The following is a 7,793-nucleotide window of genomic DNA, read 5'->3' on the forward strand; positions in this document are numbered from 1 at the left end:
TTATAGCATTCCCTAGTTGTTTTCTGATCACCTCTTACAACTCCCATGTCATCTTTCATTGGGAGTTTCAATTGTTTATGAAAATTAGATATGATATTATATGAAAAAGGTTCATCTACCATTAGGTATTTCACCATCATTGTTCTCCTTGTCGGGTCCATACCTAATGAGGTGGGTAAATCTATTATTCCTAGCGGCATAACGTTTGGCCCTCCGAAGCCCGGAAGACTTGCTACCGGTTTTAAGATAGAAAAGTCTAAGCCCATTTTCCTTAATAAATTTAGCAAGATGATATCTATTAGCCTTCCATATCTATTAATATCTTCCTAACTTGAAAATTCGCTACATCCATTGAGATAACTAGTGGTCATCCTAGGATTCCTCTACTCCTACTAAGTCATTATCATGAAAACTTATAGGCCCCTTCCTTTCCCTTTTTTGCACATTGAACATGAAATTATTTCTAGAGTGGGAGTTAGGTGTACATTTTCTTGCATACCTCGAGTCTCCTCCTGTCAATCCTCTAGGGATTGTATTGATCACGCCCCTCCTATGTCGGTATCATCTATGTTTGGGTCTTTTATTTCCTCTCTGTGTTGTTGGTGTACTGAGGTTAGGCAGTGGCTCTTGGTTCCCTTGACCAACTCGTTTGCCTTTGCTCTCCCCCCTTTTGGGGCTCTAGCGTACGTTAAAGAACTTGATTTTCATGTGAAACAAATTTCTTTAACTACCCTGGGCGAATGAGTGTTTCAATTTCATCTTTGAGCTAAAACATTATTTTGTATCATGGCCCACGTCCTTGTGAAAGTGCCAGTATTTAGGTGGGTTTTCCTTGCTTGGCCTTCCTTCTTGGGCATGGGCCACCTCAAGGCTTGGGATTTTTATCGAACAATACTGAATTAATTAATACCGGGGTATTTCGGGTAGCGGGGAATATCCTGTGCTGTTAGATATATACTGGGTTGGTGTGGGGATGCCATATTTATTGTGATGTCCTATGCTGATATTGCTACACACTCGGATAGAGATTGTGGGGATATCACATACAACGGGTATGTTATGCTGTCTATGATATGAAGTTGACAGAGATAATGATGGCCGACAAAATCATTGACTGATCTACCACAATTAGAGTAAGTAGGGCCCTTAGTTAATAAACAATAACATCAAATATTATGTCGTGGGCATGCACTATTCCTTACATCTATTGTTGCTACATGACGAATATTTATTAGTCGATGTGATTGCATTGTACATGACTTGTGGTCTATGTGTACATATATAGATTGGTTACCTATTCTTATTGAGTAGGCAGCTCATTCCTTGCCACGTACTTTTCAGGAGATAGGTCACACTGACTAGCCATATTGGACTTGAGTCGTGCTGTTGTTCTTATTAGGTGGGTCGGTGTGACATTTGAAGTCAGGATTTTTGGTTGTTTGATTGTTAAATATTCTAGTCTTTTGTCGGGCTTGCATTTAAAATTTTAGACAGTTGGCTGTTACATTATTCTCCTTTGAGGTTATGTACATGAGGACATCTGGTGAGGGTAAATATAACCTTTTGGCGATATGTATTGTCTCTTATGATATTTATATATTGTATTGATAAAATAGAATTTATTTTATGGGTTGAAAAGAAATTACTTATAGAATGAGTTGTAATTAAGGAAATGATGAAATAGTGATAACTAAATGTAATGAGTAGGGGATACTACATTGGGTGGTATCAGAGCAGGTCTACGTTTTTAAGGTAATAGGTTGATTGTGAGATGTACCTAATCATTGAATTGTTTAATGCAGGATGGTTTCTCAAGGTGCACGTGCTGACCCTTTAGCTAATAAGGAAGAGGTAGTGGAGTTCGTAGAGGGCTCAGTGGCACCTACAAGTGCAGGTAGGGTGGAAGTAGGTCGAGAGGGTGTTGGTGCTAATGCTCCAAGTCCTCCCGGTGGTGCTCTGTGGCAGGATTACACCAGAGTATGCACTGATCTTTCAAATGGCCTTTTAGGCCCAAGCACAAGCTCAATTGCAGTGACTTGCACAAGCGCACGCATCCACTCCAGCGCTAGCACTGTAGGTCCTACAATTCATCATAATTATGAAAGAATCAGCAAGATGGGGGCTACAGAATTTGAGGGTACCCTAGACCCAGAGGTTGCTAAGAGATGGTGGGAAAAAGTCGAAGATGTGATGAAGTTAGTGAATTACACTCCAGAGAATCGACTTAAGTATGTTGTTTCTTTGTTTGTGGGGAATGCCTTAATTTGGTGGAGGTCTATAAAAAGGGGATATGACCCAAGAGAAATAACTTGGGATGAGTTTCAGAAAGAGTTTGATGATAAATACAGACCCAAGATGTACTAAGATAAGAAGAGGATGGAGTTTCAAATTTAGATTAAGGGGATGATCAAACGGTGGTAGAATATGAGCTCCATTTTGCTGCACTAGCCAAGTATGCACCTGAAACAATATCGACTCAGGAGGATCGTTGTTACCATTTTGAGCAGGGGCTATGACCACAGATAAAAAAGGGCCTCACAGTTAGAATTACGAATTTTAAAACTCTTGTTGAATCAACGGTCTGGATGGAAGAAGCAGTAATTGAAGACAAGAAGAAGGGGGAAGCGAAGAGAAAATCAACGTACACAATAGGGGAATAAAGTAGGTTGACCAAGAGGGGAACCGACCGTTCATTCTCAGCGGGAAGTGAGAACTTTACACGTGGTGGTCCCATTTTTCGAGGAAGTAGTGGACTGAGGTTCGGTGGATCCACGGGCTTTAGCAGAGGTTCGTTTGAACGCAACTCATTTGCTACGCTTTCTACTGGATCGAGTAGGGGAGCTGGACAGAGTTATGGTCGACAATAGTTTTCCCTCCTAGTTGTTCTACCTGTGGAAGACAACATCTAGGGCCATGTTGGAGACAGGATGATATAGCTAAGACGTGTTATCGCTGTGGAGGTAGGGGACACATAGCTAGGAATTGTCCCAGTTAGACTGCAGGTATGGTTCGAAGTCTAGCTAGTGGAACCCAGAGCCAAAGCAGTGTTGGCAATAGTGGCAGGGGAGCTGAGAGAGGCAGAGGCAGAGGTAGACGCACTGGCAACAAAGATAGTAACCACGTTATTGATAGCAGTATGAGGGGGGCTAGAACACAAGTTACTCAAGGGTAGACCCAAGCAAGGATATATAACATGACTAGGGAGGAAGCCCTAGTATCGAATGACGTGATATCAGGTACAATATTGTTATTTGACATTGAGACTTATGTTTTGGTTGATCCTGGCTCTATGCATTCATATATATCATCAGAATTTACATCTAAAATATCGGGAGAGAATAGCTCTTTGGGATGTAGTTTGATGGTTTATTTGCCCGTTGGGGGGGGGGGTGTGGTAGTCAATAGTGTTAGGAAAGCGAGCTTAGTGAGGATCGGATATGTAAATTTATTTGTGGATCTTGTACTGCTGGATTTGAAGGAGTTTGATGTGATTTTGGGTATGGATTGGTTGGCATAACATAAAGCAATAGTTAACTGTTATACAAAGGAAGTGATGATCGAATATTCTGGCGAACCGAATGGAATATTTGCAGGGGATCATCAAGTAGTACCAGTTTGTGTAGTATCAACCATAGAGGCAAGACGATTGATGTTAAAAGGTTGTGAGGCATATCTAGCCCATGTGGTACATACTGAGAGGGTTAATCCCACATTAGAGGAAATCCTGGTAGTGAGAGACTTCCCTGAAGTATTCCCTGATAACTTACTAGGTTTGCCGCCGCATAGAGAAGTGGATTTTGCCATAAAAATACTTCCAGGAGTTGCCCCAATTTCTATTTCACCGTATAGAATGGCTCTTGAAGAATTACAAGTGCTTAAAAAGCAAATCGAAGAATGTTTGGGGTAAGGGTTTATCAGGCAGACTACTTCACTATGGGGAGCACCAGTGCTGTTTGTGAAGAAGAAAGATGGGAGTATGAGGTTATGTGTCGATTATTGCCAATTAAATAGGGTAACGGTGAAGAATAAATATTCATTACCGAGGATTGATGACCTGCTAGACCAATTATAGAGAGCTACAATATTTTCAAAGATCGATTTGAGGTCTAGGTATTGGCAGCTGAGGATAGCAGAGAATGACATATCAAAAATAACTTTTCGTACTCGTTATGGTCACTATGAGTTTTTGGTAATGCCCTTTGGATTAACAGATGCACCAACGGTGTTGATGTCATTTTAGGAATATATGGATCACTTTGTTATTATTTTTATAAATGACGTCTTGGTGTACTCGAAGAATAGAGAAGAGCATGCGCAACATCTAAGGATACTGTTACAGATTTTGAAAGAAAAGGAGTTATATGCTATATTAAGCAAATGTGAATTTTGGGTAAATCAGGTGGTTTTTCTTGGGCATGTGATATCTGGTGATGGTGTTATGCCTGACCCTTCAAAAGTGAAAGCTATTATAGAATGGAGAGTACCAAAGAATGCATCTAAAGTCTGTAGGGTTGGCTGGATATTACAGGAGATTTGTTGAGAGCTTCTCTATAGTTACTGGTCCTCTGACCAAGTTGCTGAGAAAGGGGTATATTTTCAGTGGACGGAACAGTGCTAATAAAGTTTTGATGAGTTGAAGAAGAAACTGACCTCCACTCCGATTTTGGTTTTGCCATCTGCTAGCGGTGGATATATAGTGTATACTGATGCTTCTAAATAGGGTTTGAGATGTGTGTTAATGCAAAATGGAAAGGTAATTGCTTATGCATACCGCTAATGAAGGAACCATGAGTTAGATTATCCCACACATGACTTAGGGTTAGCCGTGATTGTGCATGCGCTGAAGATCTGGAGACATTATTTGTACAGAGAAAAATTTTAGATCCTTACTAACTATAAAAGTTTGAATATATCTTGACACAGAAGAAATTGAATTTGAGACAAAGAAGATGAACAGAACTGCTGAATAATTATGATTGCACTATTGACTTTCATCTAAGGAAGGGCAAACGTGGTAGCAGATGCTTTGAGTAGAAAGAGTTCAAGTACATTGGCCAATTTGGGGAGTTACTATCATACATTGCTATTGGAGATGAGCTCTATGAATACGAAATTGGAGGTGGATCAGATAGCGGGTTTATTAGCAGCCTTGCAACTTAAACCAGACTTTGTGGATCAAATAAAAAAAGTGCAGACTCGAGATCCTTTCTTATTACAGATTCTGGAAAGGATAAAACTAGGTAAGAAACCAAATTTTTCGATAAGAGTTGATGGAGTGATAGTGAATGGGGAACGAGTTTGTTTGCCTGACATAGATGGGTTACGAGAAGAGATTTTGTGAGAAGCTCATAATACACCATATGCGATGCACCCTGGTACTACAAAAATGTATCGAAATTTAAGACCTTACTACTGGTGGCAGACAATAAAGAAAGAAGTTGCTGAATTTGTGGCTAAATGTATGACATGTTAACAAGTATAAGCAGAACATCAGGCTCTAGTAGGTAAACTTCGACCTCTATCAATACCAGAATAGAAGTGGGAAAAGATCATTATGGATTTTTTCGTGGGGTTGCCACGTACATTTAGAAAGCATGACGCTATTTGGGTAATTGTGGATAGATTAACGAAATCTGCTCATTTTTTGCCGGTACGAATAACTAATTCTCTTGATAAGTTAGTGTTCGAAATGGTGATCATAAAGCCAATTGGATTGGCAATTTTGATAATCATTTAGCAATTTTTATGAATGTGATATTATCTTGATGAATGTAGTAAGCATTCATCTGTGACACCATGTGTTTATTGTGTTTATTACTTACGTTGAACGGTGTTTTAATGTCACAACAAATGCCCACAGACCAATTGAATAACCTATGTAGTTGGGATGCGCATTGGATGACAGCTATGAAACCAACTTCTGAGGCTTGGTTAGAAATGTTCCAAGTCGAGGACCTCGAGATTGGGCATCGAGAGTCCTATAGAGACTTGCACTAAGTATTGCATTCATTGGATGAGTGTTGTGTTTCATCGGCGACAAACATGGGATGTTTATGCAATTTTAGTGGATTAGTTGACAAGGTTGTTAGTTGATTGAATTGGCTGGCGGGAATTGTCATATAGAAGCCTTGTAGGCTTGGTCGGTTGACTTGAATTCCCGATTTTGATAGTACAGGATTAGTCCTTGGACTTGAGGAATCATGGCAGTCGCATGCATATGATGGCTATATCTTGGATCTGGCGAGAGATGACTGTGTCTTGGATGTGGTCATTATAAGCCTTTTCCAGTGTAGTTGGATTATGTATTGAGGATGGTGGATTTCAAGATAGAATTTGTCCTCTATCAGTATATGATGGTTATATCTCCTATGCGCTTTGAGATGGTTTAGACTCTCTAAGTCTATGACCATAGTATTGGTCGAATAGGAAATTGTTTCCTTTGTCGATCAAAAGAGTAAATGCATCTCAAGTATTCAGCATAGTTGCCTGATCCAAGACAGGAACCGACATTCAATTACATGCTCTAGACTAAGGTCGAGAGATGATCGACAGAAAGACCATACTTGTACGGAACTTAAGAGCCTAAATATTCACGCCAACATTCACTTAGTCTCTAGTGCCAGAATAGTTGCTAAACGGCCACCCATGGTGACATGCGTTTCCGATTAATAATTAATTAAAAATAATTAAATATACTAAATTTAATTAATTATTTGTGCTGAACACAACGCCAAGTCTAGCTGAGGATGAACCTAAAGAGTCACACACAAATCTACTACGAAATTCGTGGAATTAATTTGGAATTACTTCGAGAATAAACGAATTAATTTAATTGGATTAAATTAATTCAAAAAATATATATAAATGATTGGATGGAATTACTTCGAGAAGAAATGGATTAATTTAATTGGATTAAATTAATTCAAAAAATATATATAAATGATTGGATCATTTATTTAATAGTCCATTTGATGGATGGCTCAAGAATAAATTAATTAGATTAATTAATTTTGGGCTTAATACCTTTAAATTAATTAGATTAATTTATTTTGTTTGGCTTAATTAATTGATTGGATGAATGAATTAGAATTTGGGCTTAGATTTATTTAATTGGATTAAATAAATCTTTAGACTTGGTTGGTCTAAAATTAATTTAATTAATTATTGTCCAATGGAATTTGGTTGGACTTAATTTAATTTGATTAAATCAAGTCCGGTCCATACTTGAAGTCCAAGTCCATTTGGTTGAACAGAGGTTTGGACTTCAATAAAAATCAAATATTAAGAGATTGGTGGAAAATGTACGTACATTATATAATATTTTATTTATAGTTTATGATGTTCTATATATTGATTATATGTATAATATTTTATTATAGGACGTGACGACAAAATAGAGGGTTGAGCAGTCCCTTGTGTTAATTGAATCATTTTGGAATTTGAGGTAAGTATAGCTAATTGGGTTTATATATATATATATATTGATATGTTTAGTATTATATATTATATATATTGATTTTTTATATTTGATCGTGAACTTGGATTTATATTTATATACGTGGATTTTGTATATTGGTTGTTTATATAGTTAGTTTTGGACTATTTGTTGGATTACCTTAATATCAGTGGAATTATTATTATGTGTTATATGTGATTGTAATGCATGGACGTGAGAGTATGATTATATAACCGTATAATTGATTGTTGCATGAAATCGAATTGGGAAGTTATTATTGATAAAGTAATTATTATAGAGAACAGAATGATGAAGTTAGCGATATTGCTGTTGTGAA

Source organism: Sesamum indicum, linkage group LG11 (genome assembly GCF_000512975.1).
Source record: "Sesamum indicum cultivar Zhongzhi No. 13 linkage group LG11, S_indicum_v1.0, whole genome shotgun sequence".
Taxonomy (NCBI): Eukaryota; Viridiplantae; Streptophyta; class Magnoliopsida; order Lamiales; family Pedaliaceae; genus Sesamum; species Sesamum indicum.